The sequence below is a fragment of the Salmo salar genome, chromosome 02 (assembly GCF_965601325.2).
Source record: "Salmo salar chromosome 02, fSalSal1, whole genome shotgun sequence".
NCBI classification, from domain to species: domain Eukaryota; kingdom Metazoa; phylum Chordata; class Actinopteri; order Salmoniformes; family Salmonidae; genus Salmo; species Salmo salar.
In genome coordinates, this window is record NC_138292.1 from 92,133,943 (window position 1) to 92,157,433 (window position 23,491).

The following is a 23,491-nucleotide window of genomic DNA, read 5'->3' on the forward strand; positions in this document are numbered from 1 at the left end:
TTCCAGATTTTACAAAATGTTAAGTCGAACCCATAACTCATTGTTAAAGGTATTTTTTATATTATTTGCCTATTGGCATGACCTAGAGTTACAACCTACTGTAACCTACTGTAGCCTACTGGCATGACCTAGAGAGTTACAACCTACTGTAACCTACTGGCATGATCTAGAGAGATACAACCTACTGTAGCCTACTGGCATGACCTAGAGAGTTACAACCTACTGTAGCCTACTGTAACCTACTGACATGACCTAGAGAGATACAACCTACTGTAACCTACTGGCATGACCTAGAGAGATACATCCTACTGTACTCTACTGGCATGACCTAGAGATTTACTTCCTACTGTAACCTATTGGCATGACCTAGAGAGATACAACCTACTGTAACCTACTGGCATGACCTAGAGAGATACAACCTACTGTAACCTACTGGCATGACCTAGAGAGATACAACCTACTGTAACCTACTGGCATGACCTAGAGAGATACAACCTACTGTAGCCTACTGGCATGACCTAGAGAGATACAACCTACTGTAATGACCTAGAGAGATACAACCTACTGTAACCTACTGGCATGACCTAGAGTGATACAACCTACTGTAGTCTACTGGCATGACCTAGAGAGTTACAACCTACTGTAGCCTACTGGCATGACCTAGAGAGTTACAACCTACTGTAACCTACTGGCATGACCTAGAGAGATACAACCTACTGTTGCCTACTGGCATGGCCTAGAGAGTTACAACCTACTGTAGCCTACTGGCATGACCTAGAGAGATACATCCTACTGTAGCCTACTGGCATGACCTAGAGTTACTACCTACTGTAACCTACTGTACCCTACTGGCATGACCTAGAGAGTTACAACCTACTGTAGCCTATTGGCATGACCTAGAGAGTTTCAACCTACTGTAGCCTACTGGCATGACCTAGAGAGATACATCCTACTGTAGCCTACTGGCATGACCTAGAGAGATACAACCTACTGTAACCTACTGGCATGACCTAGAGTTACAACCTACTGTAACCTACTGGCATGACCTAGAGAGTTACAACCTACTGTAACCTACTGGCATGAGCTAGAGAGATACAACCTACTGTAGTCTACTGGTATGACCTAGAGAGATACAACCTACTGTAGTCTACTGGTATGACCTAGAGAGATACAACCTACTGTAACCTACTGGCATGACCTAGAGAATTACAACCTACTGTAGCCTACTGGCATGGCCTAGAGAGTTACAACCTACTGTAGCCTACTGGCATGACCTAGAGAGTTACAACCTGCTGTAACCTACTGGCATGACCTAGAGATTTACATCCTACTGTAGTCTACTGGCATGACCTAGAGAGATACAACCAACTGTAGCCTACTGGCATGACCTAGAGATTTACAACCAACTGTAGCCTACTGGTATGACCTAGAGAGTTACAACCTACTGTAACCTACTGGCATGACCTAGAGAGTTACAACCTACTGTAACCTGATTTGCCTCCTATAATACAAATATATTTTTTAAATGATAATTTATGGTTTGTTCAGTTATTTTCCAGATTTTACAAAATGTTAAGTCGAACCCATAACTCATTGTTAAAGGTATTTTTTATATTATTTGCCTATTGCATGACCTAGAGTTACAACCTACTGTAACCTACTGTAGCCTACTGGCATGACCTAGAGAGTTACAACCTACTGTAACCTACTGGCATGATCTAGAGAGATACAACCAACTGTAGCCTACTGGCATGACCTAGAGAGATACAACCTACTGGCATGACCTATAGAGTTACAACCTACTGTAGCCTACTGGCATGACCTAGAGAGTTACAACCTACTGTAGCCTACTGTAACCTACTGACATGACCTAGAGAGATACAACCTACTGTAACCTACTGGCATGACCTAGAGAGATAAATCCTACTGTACTCTACTGGCATGACCTAGAGATTTACTTCCTACTGTAACCTATTGGCATGACCTAGAGAGATACAACCTACTGTAACCTACTGGCATGACCTAGAGAGATACAACCTACTGTAACCTACTGGCATGACCTAGAGAGATACAACCTACTGTAACCTACTGGCATGACCTAGAGAGATACAACCTACTGTAACCTACTGGCATGACCTAGAGAGTTACAACCTACTGTAACCTACTGGCATGAGCTAGAGAGATACAACCTACTGTAGTCTACTGGTATGACCTAGAGAGATACAACCTACTGTAGTCTACTGGTATGATCTAGAGAGATACAACCAACTGTAGCCTACTGGCATGACCTAGAGAGTTACAACCTACTGTAACCTACTGGCATGACCTAGAGAGATACAACCTACTGTAGCCTACTGGCATGACCTAGAGAGTTACAACCTACTGTAACCTACTGACATGACCTAGAGAGATACAACCTACTGTAACCTACTGGCATGACCTAGAGAGATACATCCTACTGTACTCTACTGGCATGACCTAGAGATTTACTTCCTACTGTAACCTATTGGCATGACCTAGAGAGATACAACCTACTGTAATCTACTGGCATGACCTAGAGAGATACAACCTACTGTAACCTACTGGCATGACCTAGAGAGATACAACCTACTGTAACCTACTGGCAAGACCTAGAGAGATACAACCTACTGTAGTCTACTGGCATGACCTAGAGAGATACAACCTACTGTAACCTACTGGCATGACCTAGAGAGATACAACCTACTGTAACCTACTGGCATGACCTAGAGTGATACAACCTACTGTAGTCTACTGGCATGACCTAGAGAGTTACAACCTACTGTAGCCTACTGGCATGACCTAGAGAGTTACAACCTACTGTAACCTACTGGCATGACCTAGAGAGATACAACCTACTGTTGCCTACTGGCATGGCCTAGAGAGTTACAACCTACTGTAGCCTACTGGCATGACCTAGAGAGATACATCCTACTGTAGCCTACTGGCATGACCTAGAGTTACTACCTACTGTAACCTACTGTACCCTACTGGCATGACCTAGAGAGTTACAACCTACTGTAACCTACTGGCATGACCTAGAGAGTTACATACTACTGTAGTCTACTGGCATGACCTAGAGAGATACATTCCTGTAACCTACTGGCATGACCTAGAGATTTACAACCAACTGTAGCCTATTGGCATGACCTAGAGAGTTACAACCTACTGTAGCCTACTGGCATGACCTAGAGAGATACATCCTACTGTACTCTACTGGCATGACCTAGAGATTTACTTCCTACTGTAACCTATTGGCATGACCTAGAGAGATACAACCTACTGTAACCTACTGGCATGACCTAGAGAGATACAACCTACTGTAACCTACTGGCATGACCTAGAGAGATACAACCTACTGTAACCTACTGGCATGACCTAGAGAGATACAACCTACTGTAACCTACTCGCATGACCTAGAGAGATACAACCTACTGTAACCTACTGGCATGACCTAGAGAGATACAACCTACTGTAGCCTACTGGCATGACCTAGAGAGTTACAACCTACTGTAACCTACTGGCATGACCTAGAGAGATACAACCTACTGTAGCCTACTGGCATGACCTAGAGTTACAACCTACTGTAACCTACTGTACCCTACTGGCATGACCTAGAGAGTTACAACCTACTGTAACCTACTGGCATGACCTAGAGAGTTACAACCTACTGTAACCTACTGGCACGACCTAGAGAGTTACAACCTACTGTAACCTACTGGCATGACCTAGAGAGATACAACCTACTGTAGCCTATTGGCATGACCTAGAGTTACAACCTACTGTAACCTACTGTAGCCTACTGGCATGACCTAGAGAGTTACAACCTACTGTAACCTACTGGCATGATCTAGAGAGATACAACCTACTGTAGTCTACTGGTATGACCTAGAGAGATACAACCTACTGTAACCTACTGGCATGACCTAGAGTTACAACCTACTGTAACCTACTGGCATGACCTAGAGAATTACAACCTACTGTAGCCTACTGGCATGGCCTAGAGAGTTACAACCTACTGTAGCCTACTGGCATTACCTAGAGAGTTACAACCTGCTGTAACCTACTGGCATGACCTAGAGATTTACATCCTACTGTAGTCTACTGGCATGACCTAGAGAGATACAACCAACTGTAGCCTACTGGCATGACCTAGAGATTTACAACCAACTGTAGCCTACTGGTATGACCTAGAGAGTTACAACCTACTGTAACCTACTGGCATGACCTAGAGAGATACAACCTACTGTAGCCTACTGGCATGACCTAGAGAGTTACAACCTACTGTAACCTACTGTCATGATCTAGAGAGATACAACCAACTGTAGCCTACTGGCATGACCTAGAGAGATACAACCTACTGGCATGACCTATAGAGTTACAACCTACTGTAGCCTACTGGCATGACCTAGAGAGTTACAACCTACTGTAACCTACTGGCATGACCTAGAGAGTTACAACCTACTGTAGCCTACTGTAACCTACTGACATGACCTAGAGAGATACAACCTACTGTAACCTACTGGCATGACCTAGAGAGATAAATCCTACTGTACTCTACTGGCATGACCTAGAGATTTACTTCCTACTGTAACCTATTGGCATGACCTAGAGAGATACAACCTACTGTAACCTACTGGCATGACCTAGAGAGATACAACCTACTGTAACCTACTGGCATGACCTAGAGAGATACAACCTACTGTAACCTACTGGCATGACCTAGAGAGATACAACCTACTGTAGCCTACTGGCATGACCTAGAGAGATACAACCTACTGTAACCTACTGGCATGACCTAGAGTTACAACCTACTGTAACCTACTGGCATGACCTAGAGTTACAACCTACTGTAACCTACTGGCATGACCTAGAGAGTTACAACCTACTGGCATGAGCTAGAGAGATACAACCTACTGTAGTCTACTGGTATGACCTAGAGAGATACAACCTACTGTAGTCTACTGGTATGACCTAGAGAGATACAACCTACTGTAGTCTACTGGTATGACCTAGAGAGATACAACCTACTGTAACCTACTGGCATGACCTAGAGAATTACAACCTACTGTAGCCTACTGGCATGGCCTAGAGAGTTACAACCTACTGTAGCCTACTGGCATGACCTAGAGAGTTACAACCTGCTGTAACCTACTGGCATGACCTAGAGATTTACATCCTACTGTAGTCTACTGGCATGACCTAGAGAGATACAACCAACTGTAGCCTACTGGTATGACCTAGAGATTTACAACCAACTGTAGCCTACTGGTATGACCTAGAGAGTTACAACCTACTGTAACCTACTGGCATGACCTAGAGAGTTACAACCTACTGTAACCTGATTTGCCTCCTATAATACAAATATATTTTTTAAATGATAATTTATGGTTTGTTCAGTTATTTTCCAGATTTTACAAAATGTTAAGTCGAACCCATAACTCATTGTTAAAGGTATTTTTTATATTATTTGCCTATTGGCATGACCTAGAGTTACAACCTACTGTAACCTACTGTAGCCTACTGGCATGACCTAGAGAGTTACAACCTACTGTAACCTACTGGCATGATCTAGAGAGATACAACCAACTGTAGCCTACTGGCATGACCTAGAGAGATACAACCTACTGGCATGACCTAGAGAGATACATTCCTGTAACCTACTGGCATGACCTAGAGATTTACAACCAACTGTAGCCTATTGGCATGACCTAGAGAGTTACAACCTACTGTAGCCTACTGGCATGACCTAGAGAGATACATCCTACTGTACTCTACTGGCATGACCTAGAGAGATACAACCTACTGTAACCTACTCGCATGACCTAGAGAGATACAACCTACTGTAACCTACTGGCATGACCTAGAGAGATACAACCTACTGTAGCCTACTGGCATGACCTAGAGAGTTACAACCTACTGTAACCTACTGGCATGACCTAGAGAGATACAACCTACTGTAGCCTACTGGCATGACCTAGAGTTACAACCTACTGTAACCTACTGTACCCTACTGGCATGACCTAGAGAGTTACAACCTACTGTAACCTACTGGCATGACCTAGAGAGTTACAACCTACTGTAACCTACTGGCACGACCTAGAGAGTTACAACCTACTGTAACCTACTGGCATGACCTAGAGAGATACAACCTACTGTAGCCTATTGGCATGACCTAGAGTTACAACCTACTGTAACCTACTGTAGCCTACTGGCATGACCTAGAGAGTTACAACCTACTGTAACCTACTGGCATGATCTAGAGAGATACAACCTACTGTAGTCTACTGGTATGACCTAGAGAGATACAACCTACTGTAACCTACTGGCATGACCTAGAGTTACAACCTACTGTAACCTACTGGCATGACCTAGAGAATTACAACCTACTGTAGCCTACTGGCATGGCCTAGAGAGTTACAACCTACTGTAGCCTACTGGCATGACCTAGAGAGTTACAACCTGCTGTAACCTACTGGCATGACCTAGAGATTTACATCCTACTGTAGTCTACTGGCATGACCTAGAGAGATACAACCAACTGTAGCCTACTGGCATGACCTAGAGATTTACAACCAACTGTAGCCTACTGGTATGACCTAGAGAGTTACAACCTACTGTAACCTACTGGCATGACCTAGAGAGATACAACCTACTGTAGCCTACTGGCATGACCTAGAGTTACAACCTACTGTAACCTACTGGCATGACCTAGAGAGATACAACCTACTGTAGCCTACTGGCATGACCTAGAGAGATACAACCTACTGTAACCTACTGGCATGACCTAGAGTTACAACCTACTGTAACCTACTGGCATGACCTAGAGAGTTACAACCTACTGTAACCTACTGGCATGAGCTAGAGAGATACAACCTACTGTAGTCTACTGGTATGACCTAGAGAGATACAACCTACTGTAGTCTACTGGTATGACCTAGAGATTTACATCCTACTGTAGTCTACTGGCATGACCTAGAGAGATACAACCAACTGTAGCCTACTGGCATGACCTAGAGATTTACAACCAACTGTAGCCTACTGGCATGACCTAGAGAGATACATCCTACTGTACTCTACTGGCATGACCTAGAGATTTACTTCCTACTGTAACCTATTGGCATGACCTAGAGAGATACAACCTACTGTAGCCTATTGGCATGACCTAGAGTTACTACCTACTGTAACCTACTGTACCCTACTGGCATGACCTAGAGAGTTACAACCTACTGTAACCTACTGGCATGACCTAGAGAGTTACATACTACTGTAGTCTACTGGCATGACCTAGAGAGATACAAACCTGTAACCTCATGGCATGACCTAGAGATTTACAACCAACTGTAGCCTATTGGCATGACCTAGAGAGTTACAACCTACTGTAGCCTACTGGCATGACCTAGAGAGATACATCCTACTGTAGCCTACTGGCATGACCTAGAGTTACAACCTACTGTAACCTACTGTACCCTACTGGCATGACCTAGAGAGTTACAACCTACTGTAACCTACTGGCATGACCTAGAGAGTTACAACCTACTGTAACCTACTGGCATGACCTCGAGAGATACAACCAACTGTAACCTACTGGCATGACCTAGAGAGATACAACCAACTGTAACCTACTGGCATGACCTAGAGAGATACAACCTACTGTAGCCTACTGGCATGACCTAGAGTTACAACCTACTGTAACCTACTGTACCCTACTGGCATGACCTAGAGAGATACAACCTACTGTAGTCTACTGGCATAACCTAGAGAGATACAACCTCTGTAAGCTACTGGCATGACCTAGAGTTACAACCTACTGTAACCTACTGGTATGACCTAGAGAGTTACAACCTACTGTAACCTACTGGCATGACCTAGAGAGTTACAACCTACTGTAACCTGATTTGCCTCCTATAATACAAATATATTTTTTAAATGATAATTTATGGTTTGTTCAGTTATTTTCCAGATTTTACAAAATGTTAAGTCGAACCCATAACTCATTGTTAAAGCTATTTTTTATATTATTTGCCTATTGGCATGACCTAGAGTTACAACCTACTGTAACCTACTGTAGCCTACTGGCATGACCTAGAGAGTTACAACCTACTGTAACCTACTGGCATGATCTAGAGAGATACAACCAACTGTAGCCTACTGGCATGACCTAGAGAGATACAACCTACTGGCATGACCTAGAGAGTTACAACCTACTGTAACCTACTGGCATGACCTAGAGAGATACAACCTACTGTAGCCTACTGGCATGACCTAGAGAGTTACAACCTACTGTAGCCTACTGTAACCTACTGACATGACCTAGAGAGATACAACCTACTGTAACCTACTGGCATGACCTAGAGAGATACATCCTACTGTACTCTACTGGCATGACCTAGAGATTTACTTCCTACTGTAACCTATTGGCATGACCTAGAGAGATACAACCTACTGTAACCTACTGGCATGACCTAGAGAGATACAACCTACTGTAACCTACTGGCATGACCTAGAGAGATACAACCTACTGTAGCCTATTGGCATGACCTAGAGTTACTACCTACTGTAACCTACTGTACCCTACTGGCATGACCTAGAGAGTTACAACCTACTGTAACCTACTGGCATGACCTAGAGAGTTACATACTACTGTAACCTACTGGCATGACCTAGAGAGTTACAACCTACTGTAACCTACTGGCATGACCTCGAGAGATACAACCAACTGTAACCTACTGGCATGACCTAGAGAGATACAACCTACTGTAGCCTACTGGCATGACCTAGAGTTACAACCTACTGTAACCTACTGTACCCTACTGGCATGACCTATAGAGTTACAACCTACTGTAGCCTACTGGCATGACCTAGAGAGATACAACCTACTGTAGTCTACTGGCATAACCTAGAGAGATACAACCTCTGTAAGCTACTGGCATGACCTAGAGTTACAACCTACTGTAACCTACTGGCATGACCTAGAGAGTTACAACCTACTGTAGCCTACTGTAACCTACTGACATGACCTAGAGAGATAAAACCTACTGTAACCTACTGGCATGACCTAGAGAGATGCATCCTACTGTACTCTACTGGTATGACCTAGAGATTTACTTACTACTGTAACCTATTGGCATGACCTAGAGAGATACAACCTACTGTAACCTACTGGCATGACCTAGAGAGATACAACCTACTGTAACCTACTCGCATGACCTAGAGAGATACAACCTACTGTAACCTACTGGCATGACCTAGAGAGATACAACCTACTGTAGCCTACTGGCATGACCTAGAGAGTTACAACCTACTGTAACCTACTGGCATGACCTAGAGAGATACAACCTACTGTAGCCTACTGGCATGACCTAGAGTTACAACCTACTGTAACCTACTGTACCCTACTGGCATGACCTAGAGAGTTACAACCTACTGTAACCTACTGGCATGACCTAGAGAGTTACAACCTACTGTAACCTACTGGCACGACCTAGAGAGTTACAACCTACTGTAACCTACTGGCATGACCTAGAGAGATACAACCTACTGTAGCCTATTGGCATGACCTAGAGTTACAACCTACTGTAACCTACTGTAGCCTACTGGCATGACCTAGAGAGTTACAACCTACTGTAACCTACTGGCATGATCTAGAGAGATACAACCTACTGTAGTCTACTGGTATGACCTAGAGAGATACAACCTACTGTAACCTACTGGCATGACCTAGAGTTACAACCTACTGTAACCTACTGGCATGACCTAGAGAATTACAACCTACTGTAGCCTACTGGCATGGCCTAGAGAGTTACAACCTACTGTAGCCTACTGGCATGACCTAGAGAGTTACAACCTGCTGTAACCTACTGGCATGACCTAGAGATTTACATCCTACTGTAGTCTACTGGCATGACCTAGAGAGATACAACCAACTGTAGCCTACTGGCATGACCTAGAGATTTACAACCAACTGTAGCCTACTGGTATGACCTAGAGAGTTACAACCTACTGTAACCTACTGGCATGACCTAGAGAGATACAACCTACTGTAGCCTACTGGCATGACCTAGAGTTACAACCTACTGTAACCTACTGGCATGACCTAGAGAGATACAACCTACTGTAGCCTACTGGCATGACCTAGAGAGATACAACCTACTGTAACCTACTGGCATGACCTAGAGTTACAACCTACTGTAACCTACTGGCATGACCTAGAGAGTTACAACCTACTGTAACCTACTGGCATGAGCTAGAGAGATACAACCTACTGTAGTCTACTGGTATGACCTAGAGAGATACAACCTACTGTAGTCTACTGGTATGACCTAGAGATTTACATCCTACTGTAGTCTACTGGCATGACCTAGAGAGATACAACCAACTGTAGCCTACTGGCATGACCTAGAGATTTACAACCAACTGTAGCCTACTGGCATGACCTAGAGAGATACATCCTACTGTACTCTACTGGCATGACCTAGAGATTTACTTCCTACCTGTAACCTACTTGGCATGACCTAGAGAGATACAACCTACTGTAGCCTATTGGCATGACCTAGAGTTACTACCTACTGTAACCTACTGTACCCTACTGGCATGACCTAGAGAGTTACAACCTACTGTAACCTACTGGCATGACCTAGAGAGTTACATACTACTGTAGTCTACTGGCATGACCTAGAGAGATACAAACCTGTAACCTCATGGCATGACCTAGAGATTTACAACCAACTGTAGCCTATTGGCATGACCTAGAGAGTTACAACCTACTGTAGCCTACTGGCATGACCTAGAGAGATACATCCTACTGTAGCCTACTGGCATGACCTAGAGTTACAACCTACTGTAACCTACTGTACCCTACTGGCATGACCTAGAGAGTTACAACCTACTGTAACCTACTGGCATGACCTAGAGAGTTACAACCTACTGTAACCTACTGGCATGACCTCGAGAGATACAACCAACTGTAACCTACTGGCATGACCTAGAGAGATACAACCTACTGTAGCCTACTGGCATGACCTAGAGTTACAACCTACTGTAACCTACTGTACCCTACTGGCATGACCTAGAGAGATACAACCTACTGTAGTCTACTGGCATAACCTAGAGAGATACAACCTCTGTAAGCTACTGGCATGACCTAGAGTTACAACCTACTGTAACCTACTGGTATGACCTAGAGAGTTACAACCTACTGTAACCTACTGGCATGACCTAGAGAGTTACAACCTACTGTAACCTGATTTGCCTCCTATAATACAAATATATTTTTTAAATGATAATTTATGGTTTGTTCAGTTATTTTCCAGATTTTACAAAATGTTAAGTCGAACCCATAACTCATTGTTAAAGCTATTTTTTATATTATTTGCCTATTGGCATGACCTAGAGTTACAACCTACTGTAACCTACTGTAGCCTACTGGCATGACCTAGAGAGTTACAACCTACTGTAACCTACTGGCATGATCTAGAGAGATACAACCAACTGTAGCCTACTGGCATGACCTAGAGAGATACAACCTACTGGCATGACCTAGAGAGTTACAACCTACTGTAACCTACTGGCATGACCTAGAGAGATACAACCTACTGTAGCCTACTGGCATGACCTAGAGAGTTACAACCTACTGTAGCCTACTGTAACCTACTGACATGACCTAGAGAGATACAACCTACTGTAACCTACTGGCATGACCTAGAGAGATACATCCTACTGTACTCTACTGGCATGACCTAGAGATTTACTTCCTACTGTAACCTATTGGCATGACCTAGAGAGATACAACCTACTGTAACCTACTGGCATGACCTAGAGAGATACAACCTACTGTAACCTACTGGCATGACCTAGAGAGATACAACCTACTGTAGCCTACTGGCATGACCTAGAGAGATACAACCTACTGTAACCTACTGGCATGACCTAGAGAGATACAACCTACTGTAACCTACTGGCATGACCTAGAGTGATACAACCTACTGTAGTCTACTGGCATGACCTAGAGAGTTACAACCTACTGTAGCCTACTGGCATGACCTAGAGAGTTACAACCTACTGTAACCTACTGGCATGACCTAGAGAGATACAACCTACTGTTGCCTACTGGCATGGCCTAGAGAGTTACAACCTACTGTAGCCTACTGGCATGACCTAGAGAGATACATCCTACTGTAGCCTACTGGCATGACCTAGAGTTACTACCTACTGTAACCTACTGTACCCTACTGGCATGACCTAGAGAGTTACAACCTACTGTAACCTACTGGCATGACCTAGAGAGTTACATACTACTGTAGTCTACTGGCATGACCTAGAGAGATACAAACCTGTAACCTACTGGCATGACCTAGAGATTTACAACCAACTGTAGCCTATTGGCATGACCTAGAGAGTTACAACCTACTGTAGCCTACTGGCATGACCTAGAGAGATACATCCTACTGTAGCCTACTGGCATGACCTAGAGAGATACAACCTACTGTAACCTACTGGCATGACCTAGAGTTACAACCTACTGTAACCTACTGGCATGACCTAGAGAGTTACAACCTACTGTAACCTACTGGCATGAGCTAGAGAGATACAACCTACTGTAGTCTACTGGTATGACCTAGAGAGATACAACCTACTGTAGTCTACTGGTATGACCTAGAGAGATACAACCTACTGTAACCTACTGGCATGACCTAGAGAATTACAACCTACTGTAGCCTACTGGCATGGCCTAGAGAGTTACAACCTACTGTAGCCTACTGGCATGACCTAGAGAGTTACAACCTGCTGTAACCTACTGGCATGACCTAGAGATTTACATCCTACTGTAGTCTACTGGCATGACCTAGAGAGATACAACCAACTGTAGCCTACTGGCATGACCTAGAGATTTACAACCAACTGTAGCCTACTGGTATGACCTAGAGAGTTACAACCTACTGTAACCTACTGGCATGACCTAGAGAGTTACAACCTACTGTAACCTGATTTGCCTCCTATAATACAAATATATTTTTTAAATGATAATTTATGGTTTGTTCAGTTATTTTCCAGATTTTACAAAATGTTAAGTCGAACCCATAACTCATTGTTAAAGCTATTTTTTATATTATTTGCCTATTGGCATGACCTAGAGTTACAACCTACTGTAACCTACTGTAGCCTACTGGCATGACCTAGAGAGTTACAACCTACTGTAACCTACTGGCATGATCTAGAGAGATACAACCAACTGTAGCCTACTGGCATGACCTAGAGAGATACAACCTACTGGCATGACCTAGAGAGTTACAACCTACTGTAACCTACTGGCATGACCTAGAGAGATACAACCTACTGTAGCCTACTGGCATGACCTAGAGAGTTACAACCTACTGTAGCCTACTGTAACCTACTGACATGACCTAGAGAGATACAACCTACTGTAACCTACTGGCATGACCTAGAGAGATACATCCTACTGTACTCTACTGGCATGACCTAGAGATTTACTTCCTACTGTAACCTATTGGCATGACCTAGAGAGATACAACCTACTGTAACCTACTGGCATGACCTAGAGAGATACAACCTACTGTAACCTACTGGCATGACCTAGAGAGATACAACCTACTGTAGCCTATTGGCATGACCTAGAGTTACTACCTACTGTAACCTACTGTACCCTACTGGCATGACCTAGAGAGTTACAACCTACTGTAACCTACTGGCATGACCTAGAGAGTTACATACTACTGTAACCTACTGGCATGACCTAGAGAGTTACAACCTACTGTAACCTACTGGCATGACCTCGAGAGATACAACCAACTGTAACCTACTGGCATGACCTAGAGAGATACAACCTACTGTAGCCTACTGGCATGACCTAGAGTTACAACCTACTGTAACCTACTGTACCCTACTGGCATGACCTATAGAGTTACAACCTACTGTAGCCTACTGGCATGACCTAGAGAGATACAACCTACTGTAGTCTACTGGCATAACCTAGAGAGATACAACCTCTGTAAGCTACTGGCATGACCTAGAGTTACAACCTACTGTAACCTACTGGCATGACCTAGAGAGTTACAACCTACTGTAGCCTACTGTAACCTACTGACATGACCTAGAGAGATAAAACCTACTGTAACCTACTGGCATGACCTAGAGAGATGCATCCTACTGTACTCTACTGGTATGACCTAGAGATTTACTTACTACTGTAACCTATTGGCATGACCTAGAGAGATACAACCTACTGTAACCTACTGGCATGACCTAGAGAGATACAACCTACTGTAACCTACTCGCATGACCTAGAGAGATACAACCTACTGTAACCTACTCGCATGACCTAGAGAGATACAACCTACTGGAACCTACTGGCATGACCTAGAGAGATACAACCTACTGTAGCCTACTGGCATGACCTAGAGAGTTACAACCTACTGTAACCTACTGGCATGACCTAGAGAGATACAACCTACTGTAGCCTACTGGCATGACCTAGAGTTACAACCTACTGTAACCTACTGTACCCTACTGGCATGACCTAGAGAGTTACAACCTACTGTAACCTACTGGCATGACCTAGAGAGTTACAACCTACTGTAACCTACTGGCACGACCTAGAGAGATACAACCAACTGTAACCTACTGGCATGACCTAGAGAGATACAACCTACTGTAGCCTACTGGCATGACCTAGAGTTACTACCTACTGTAACCTACTGTACCCTACTGGCATGACCTAGAGAGTTACAACCTACTGTAATCTACTGGCATGACCTAGAGAGTTACAACCAACTGTAGCCTACTGGCATGACCTAGAGATTTACAACCAACTGTAGCCTACTGGTATGACCTAGAGAGTTACAACCTACTGTAACCTACTGGCATGACCTAGAGAGATACAACCTACTGTAGCCTATTGGCATGACCTAGAGTTACAACCTACTGTAACCTACTGTAGCCTACTGGCATGACCTAGAGAGTTACAACCTACTGTAACCTACTGGCATGATCTAGAGAGATACAACCAACTGTAGCCTACTGGCATGACCTAGAGAGATACAACCTACTGGCATGACCTAGAGAGTTACAACCTACTGTAACCTACTGGCATGACCTAGAGAGATACAACCTACTGTAGCCTACTGGCATGACCTAGAGAGTTACAACCTACTGTAGCCTACTGTAACCTACTGACATGACCTAGAGAGATACAACCTACTGTAACCTACTGGCATGACCTAGAGAGATACATCCTACTGTACTCTACTGGCATGACCTAGAGATTTACTTCCTACTGTAACCTATTGGCATGACCTAGAGAGATACAACCTACTGTAACCTACTGGCATGACCTAGAGAGATACAACCTACTGTAACCTACTGGCATGACCTAGAGAGATACAACCTACTGTAACCTACTGGCATGACCTAGAGAGATACAACCTACTGTAGCCTACTGGCATGACCTAGAGAGATACAACCTACTGTAACCTACTTGCATGACCTAGAGAGATACAACCTACTGTAACCTACTGGCATGACCTAGAGAGATACAACCTACTGTAGTCTACTGGCATGACCTAGAGAGTTACAACCTACTGTAGCCTACTGGCATGACCTAGAGAGTTACAACCTACTGTAACCTACTGGCATGACCTAGAGAGATACAACCTACTGTTGCCTACTGGCATGGCCTAGAGAGTTACAACCTACTGTAGCCTACTGGCATGACCTAGAGAGTTACATACTACTGTAGTCTACTGGCATGACCTAGAGAGATACAAACCTGTAACCTACTGGCATGACCTAGAGATTTACAACCAACTGTAGCCTATTGGCATGACCTAGAGAGTTACAACCTACTGTAGCCTACTGGCATGACCTAGAGAGATACATCCTACTGTAGTCTACTGGCATGACCTAGAGTTACAACCTACTGTAACCTACTGTACCCTACTGGCATGACCTAGAGAGTTACAACCTACTGTAACCTACTGGCATGACCTAGAGAGTTACAACCTACTGTAACCTACTGGCATGACCTCGAGAGATACAACCAACTGTAACCTACTGGCATGACCTAGAGAGATACAACCTACTGTAGCCTACTGGCATGACCTAGAGTTACAACCTACTGTAACCTACTGTACCCTACTGGCATGACCTATAGAGTTACAACCTACTGTAGCCTACTGGCATGACCTAGAGATACAACCTACTGTAGTCTACTGGCATGATCTAGAGAGATACAACCTCTGTAAGCTACTGGCATGACCTAGAGTTACAACCTACTGTAACCTACTGGCATGACCTAGAGAGTTACAACCTACTGTAGCCTACTGTAACCTACTGACATGACCTAGAGAGATACAACCTACTGTAACCTACTGGCATGACCTAGAGAGTTACAACCTACTGTAACCTACTGGCATGACCTAGAGAGTTACAACCAACTGTAACCTACTGGCATGACCTAGAGAGATACAACCAACTGTAACCTACTGGCATGACCTTGAGAGATACAACCAACTGTAACCTACTGGCATGACCTAGAGAGTTACAACCAACTGTAACCTACTGGCATGACCTAGAGAGATACAACCAACTGTAACCTACTGGCATGACCTAGAGAGATACAACCAACTGTAACCTACTGGCATGACCTGGAGAGATACAACCTACTGTAGCCTACTGGCATGACCTAGAGAGTTACAACCTACCTGTAACCTACTGGCATGACCTAGAGAGATACAACCTACTGTAGTCTACTGGCATGACCTAGAGAGATACAACCTACTGTAGCCTACTGGCATGACCTAGAGAGTTACAACCTACTGTAACCTACTGGCATGACCTAGAGAGTTACAACCTACTGTAACCTACTGGCATGACCTACAGAGAGTTTAATAAAATAAAATAGGTCTATGTTGTTGTTAGGTGCAGTTATGGGTCCTGCAGTAGGTCTATGTTATTGTTAGGTGAGATTATAGACCATTTTGTCGTACACTTAGTGGACAAAACCTCATTGTCAGGCTGATGGAAAACTAGCCAATTGGCTTTTCTTTTTTTTTAAGTCGTTATTAAATATAAAGTAGTACATTTTCGACAATAACACAAACATTATATTAAATCAGGACATTCAAACGAGCCTTACAATTATAACCCAAAGTAGTGTCAAATGATGATAATCATAATCAACCTGGAAATGGAGGCTATATTTTCTGTCAGCCTATGAGAACTCCCCTGAGTTTTCCCCCACGGTGGTGAAGTAGTGAATAGACACAGAGTTTAATGTGAGTTACCTTGAGTAGCACTCCTGATCTAGTGCTGTAATATTCAGAATACATTGTGAAAACTAATCTTTGCTCACCATTTTTTAAATATATATATTTTTTCACCCCTTTTTTCTCCCCAATTGGTACTTACAGTCTTGTCTCATCGCTGCAACTCCCATACGGACTCTGGAGAGGCGAAGGTCGAGAGCCATGCGTCTTCCGAAACACAATTCAACCTAGCCGCGATGCTTCATGACACAATGCCCATCCAACCCGGAAGCCAGCAGCACCAATGTGTCGGAGGAAACACTGTACACCTGGCGACCTGGTCAGCGTGCACTGCGCCGGGCCCGCCACAGGAGTCGCTAGTGCGCGATGAGACAAGGATATCCCTGCCGGCCAAACCCTCCCCTAACCCGGACGACGCTGGGCCAATTGTGCGTCGCCCCATGGGCCTCCCGGTCGGCTGCAACAGAGCTTGGACTCGAACCCAGAATCTCTAATGGCACAGCTTAGGCCACTTGCTCACCATTTTTGCTCCAGGCAGATATACTACATCCATAACTAGCGGTTTCTGCATTAGCAGGGAGGTGTTTCTGCAATCAAATTGTGTGCATCGCCCTTGTCGCAATTTTAGCAAACACAGAAAGGTGCCTATATTTGAGAACAAAAGTTGCCTGCACACTGCTTAGGAGTTCAACACCTTTTACTTATTTCTAGTTACTACTAATGTGAAAATAAGACTAAATATGACTATTGTTGTTCACTTGACTGTCTTAAGACAATTGTCAAGTAATTTTAACATTCATTACAGACGTCAATTGTTGTACAGTATCATGGCTACGCTGTTTTTCAGTGGATTTCTGCTGTTGTGGGCCTTTAACCATCTGTCTGACTTGTTCACACAGGAGAGAGACGTGACTATCATGGATCCTCTGGGGAGCCTCAACATCATGATACTAACGAGTCAGAGAAGAGTCTGTCCAGATCCTATCACCTCAAACACCAGCAGAGACCCACAGGGAAGAAATCTATCTGCTGCTCTGACTGTGGGAAACGTTGCAAATCTTCATCAGAACTTAAAATACACCAGGGAACACACACAGGAGAGAAATCTCACCACTGTTTTGATTGTGGGAAGAGTTACTTAAGATTAAAATCACTACAAGTACACCTGAGAATTCACACTGGAGAGAAACCTTACAGCTGTGATCAATGTGGGAAGAGTTTTACTACATCTTGCTATCTGATTATACACCAGAGAACACATACAGGAGAGAAACCGTACAGCTGTACTCAATGTGGGAAGAGTTTTACTCAGTCAAGCAACCTGTTATCACAGGAGAGAAACCTTTTAGTTGTAATCAATGTGTGAAAAGTTTTATTACATCTAGAGATCTGACTGCACACCAGAGAACACACACAGGAGAGAAATCTTATAGCTGTGATCAATGTGGGAAGAGTTTTACTCAGTCAAGCTCCCTGAAATCCCACCAGTAAACTACACACAGTTATATTAGATCTAGCCATCTGACTAGACACCAGCAAGTACACACAGGAAAGAAACCTTTTAGCTGTGATCAATGTGGGAAGAGATACTCTGATAAAAGATCTCTGATCAAACATCAGAAAATACATGGATGAGTTGTTTCATGATATCAATGAAATAATGTCAGAAGGTAGAATGTTTTAACTTTGTAGAAGGAGTATTTTAATGATGTCACAATGTAGAACCCTAAACGTTTGTCCCCTGTTCTATTGATTTCAACATGATATGGATATTAGCCTCAGGGGGAAAATCCAGGCTCTGAAATGGAAGAGTACTATTTATGTGATTTAACAAAAAGTGACTAACAAAAAAAGAGTTGTTACACTTACCATGTTGGTGACCCACTGGAATCAAAATGCAACACTTCAAAATGTAGCTAGCTGTTTTCTACAAATTGTCCTCTAACCAGGGATGTACACATCGTTCCCAGATTCCGTGTGATTTTTGAGCTGTTAGTTTTAACAGGACGTGCAACTTCATCTCCCTCCTCTCGCACAATTGATTTCAACATGATATTGATGAGTGAGTGATGACAAATAAGTGTTGTGTTCCTTTGTTTAGCGACCCCTACATTTAAATGCATCACTCCAAAATGTAGCTGACTGTCTTCTGCAGGTTGTCCTCTAATCAGTGAGGTAAAAGTTATCACCCATTTCCATGTGTTTGTTTAGTTGTGTTAGTTTCAACAGCACGTACAACCTGATTTCCCCCCTAATGGATATCAGTGATTTATTGCTACTTGTCAAAACAACAGTGTTTCAGGTGCGTGTGCAGTTTAAGGTGTTTGTTTAAAAAAATACAAGTAATATGATTATTGTGGCAGATGTTTGTGTATATAGCACATTTTATGTTGAGGTTTTCAATTTATCACAAACTGTTTCTGCATATTGGTTATTGATTTGGACACTTTAGAACTGTGCTTTGACATTGGGCTATCCCACCTAGCATAATGTCATTGAAAAGACGTTGAAAATAAGACTATGCCTGACGTCCAATATAAGTTTGGGTTTAGTTGAAAGTTGAAAAGAAAACAACTTACTTTCAACGTACTTGAAGCTTATTTTACTCAAATATTAAATATTCAACGTACTTATACACATGGACGCAGTTTAATAAAAAGTGTCTATAATCTATTTGAATCATAATGTGTATAATCCAGTATTTATTTATTTACAAGATTCAAGTGCTAATTGTATTTATTTCACATTTGCTTTTGATATTTCATATTTACATTTCATTTAACATTTAGTAATCATAATTATTTATGCAATCAACTATATAATTATATTGACATTTTATATTATATTAATTATATTAAACTGACCATTTTTTTGTACAATTGTATTGACTTTGTTGCCCTGCTTTTAGAATATCAGGGTTAATTCTCAGATGTGCCAACCCAAATGTACTAGAGCATGACATTGGGGACTGGGCCCGATCTAACAACATGCCTATCTAGTGAACCCTGAATAGAGAGAGAAGCTCCGCAGTGAGGTGGAAAGTTACTACGGATATTGCAGGAGTTTCCTCTTGAAATCAGACATGTCTGAGGTAAGGACAACTTGGTTTCTGATTGTCTCATGGTGGGCATTCAACAAGTTTTTCATTTAGCCAGTGCGTTGCCATGGATCACAATTTATTTTGACTGCACGTTTTTCTGTATTAGAGATGAGTTTTGTTTGGGCTCGTTCCAAGGGGATGAGAGTTCTAGAAACCAAAAATTACATTGTCGAAAAATATATATCTTTAGAATTACATGTTTAAAAAAAAAAATGTTTTTATTGTTGTCAGCCAGGTGTTACAGGCGTTGGTTTTTCCATTTAAGTTTTGAGGTTGGTCATTAGCACGTCTAGCTCGTCAGCACGTCTAGCTCGTTAGCACGTTTAGCCCGTCTAGCTCGTTAGCACGTCTAGCTCGTTAGCACGTAGGACGCACTGATTGGTGTCACCTCGTTAGTCAGTATGTGTTACACCTGTGCTGGCTTGTCCATCTCGTTAGTGGGAAGGTGTTTCACCTGAGCTGGTCCAGGTTCTATTTAAGAGTGTCTGGCCCAGTGCTCCAGTTGTCTTGATACATGTGGAGAGTCAACACCTTTAGTTGCGCCACCTTTTTGGTTTGCTTCCTGTCTTTAAGTTTGGTGTGGGTTTTTCTTTTGTTTTCCTCTTCTTGGCCAGATTTAGTGGGTCTCATGGTGGGTGTCTTTTAGGTCCCAGTTGTTGTTACTAGTCAACTTTCAGTGGACACCCCCATAGTGTCTATCAGAACCCCTCCTAAAACCCCACCTCTTTAGTTGTGGTTGTTGTCAGTGACTTCATTTGTTCCCCTCTTCTATTTTAGGGATATTTGCTGGGGATCTTAGCAACAAACTATGGAGTAAAACAAGCTTATATTTTGGGTTGGATATTGCATCCAATTCTTAGTATTTTAATCACTGGCATTTTCATCAGAATGCTCATTAGTCTTTCAGTTGTTATTATTCGGTTTGTTGTGTACTAAATATTTGTTTGTGTTTTTCCTGTGAAGCCATTGTGTTGCATCCATGTCTGAAATGTGCTGTATAAATAAAGCTTGATTTGATTTGAACATATTGTAAAACAAATTAACCCAATGACCGACCAATCAAGACTCTTGCAAAACCAATGAACAAATATGTGCTGGTCCATCTTAGTATGAAAAACAGTATAAATTCAGTATTTATTCCACTATGTCATAATAGTGCTGTATGTAAGTTTAGTATCACTTTTCAACCAACCCAGTGCATTTGTTGAAGATAAATGTTTAATTCAACAATACGTCAAAGGATTCAACTACTGCAAACCAAAACAAACAAATGGATCATCCAGATCAATCCCACTTTTCCAGCCTGCTGAAGGCGTGGTGGAGTGGTAAACACCACCGCCGGCTCTACCAGGGGCTTGAGGTGGTCTCCCACAGCTCTGCTTATGTCATGTTCTGTGGCCTTGCCGTTCCATTTCTTGACTGTCCCTGCAACACAGAAACACATTTAGTCATATTATATAAAACACAGAGCCGGTTTCACATAGAAGGCTTAAGCTTAGTCCCAGACTAAAATGCTTGTTTGAGCTGTCTTATCTTAAAATATTCGTAGATTTAGCCTGTTCTGAAAGAAAGAAAGAAACACAGTTATATAAACCACTCAGGGCTGGTTTCACAGACAAGGCCTTCACCCAATTACCTCCAAGTTCTGATCACTGAGGTTTTTGGCATCTGGAATCTTTCATTGTGAAACTGGTGATTTGTGTCGGTGCCAGTGAAGCAACTGTGTGTTTAATAGTTCACAAAGTCTGCAGGAGGAGTCTTTACATCTAGTTTCCTGATGCTGCTGGCCAAGCCAACTATAAAGTCTGCAGGAGGAGTCTTTACATCTAGTTTCCTGATGCTGCTGGTCAAGCCAACTATACAGTCTGCAGGAGGAGTCTTTACATCTAGTTTCCTGATGCTGCTGATCAAGCCAACTATAAAGTCTGCAGGAGGAGTCTTTACATCTAGTTTCCTGATGCTGCTGGCCAAGCCAACTATAAAGTCTGCATGAGGAGTCTTTACATCTAGTTTCCTGATGCTGAGGAGTACCGTAACCATAACAACTGGTTTACCATCAACTCCTGATGCTGAGGAGTACTGTAACCATAACAACTGGTTTACCATCAACTCCTGATGCTGAGGAGTACCGTAACCATAACAACTGGTTTACCATCAACTCCTGATGTTGAGGAGTACCGTAACCATAACAACTGGTTTACCATCAACTCCTGATGCTGAGGAGTACTGTAACCATAACAACTGGTTTACCATCAACTCCTGATGCTGAGGAGTACTGTAACCATAACAACTGGTTTACCATCAACTCCTGATGCTGAGGAGTACCGTAACCATAACAACTGGTTTACCATCAACTCCTGATGCTAAGTACCGTAACCATAACAACTGGTCAACCATCAACTCCTGATGCTGAGGAGTACTGTAACCATAACAACTGGTTCTCCATCAATGTTCAGGTTGGATATCTCCTTATTTAGAGTTCTCAAACATTGTTGCCCGTTGGAAATGTGCAACTCACGATTTGAAGGATTTCCCTCAACTCTTCATTGTGCTCAGTCAGTTTCAGAGATGGCCATTTCGATTAAGACATTCATGAGCGAGCTAAGACTGACATAGTCAATGTAACTATATAGCACTTTTGAAATGTACAGCGACAGAATTCAGAACATGGGCCGTTCTTACAGTGTCCTCCCTGTACACCCAGTCAGAACCGTAGGATAAATTAATGGGGCATATAAGCAGACAATGAAAGCTCTTACAATATTCAATGATTACATTTCTCTAAGACAGGTTATAGGCTACAGGTGCACCACCAAGTCAGAACAGTAGGCAAAATTAAGAGGGGAAAATAGACCAAATTATTAGGGTGAGACACATGGTCTACTAATAGTTACTACATAGTAACATGGTCTACTAATAGTTACTACATAGTAATATGGTCTACTAATAGTTACTACATAGTAATATGGTCTACTAATAGTTACTACATAGTAATCTGGTCTACTAATAGTTACTACATAGTAATCTGGTCAGAGTCACTTTTTATTCACTCCAGACATAAATCCCACAACAGCTGAGCAGCAAAGATACA

The 23,491-nt window shown here is 42.7% G+C and overlaps 1 long non-coding RNA gene across 1 annotated transcript in view; it reads left to right on the forward strand.

Moving 5' to 3' along the window:
• The window catches only part of LOC145863041 (uncharacterized), a 107,247-nt gene extending 85,824 nt beyond the window's left edge, over positions 1-21,423 (forward strand). The window contains exon 2 of the long non-coding RNA XR_014382374.1: positions 18,200-21,423. This is a non-coding gene — a long non-coding RNA (uncharacterized LOC145863041). The remainder of the gene's footprint in view (positions 1-18,199) is intronic.
• The last annotated feature ends 2,068 nt before the right edge of the window (positions 21,424-23,491 follow it).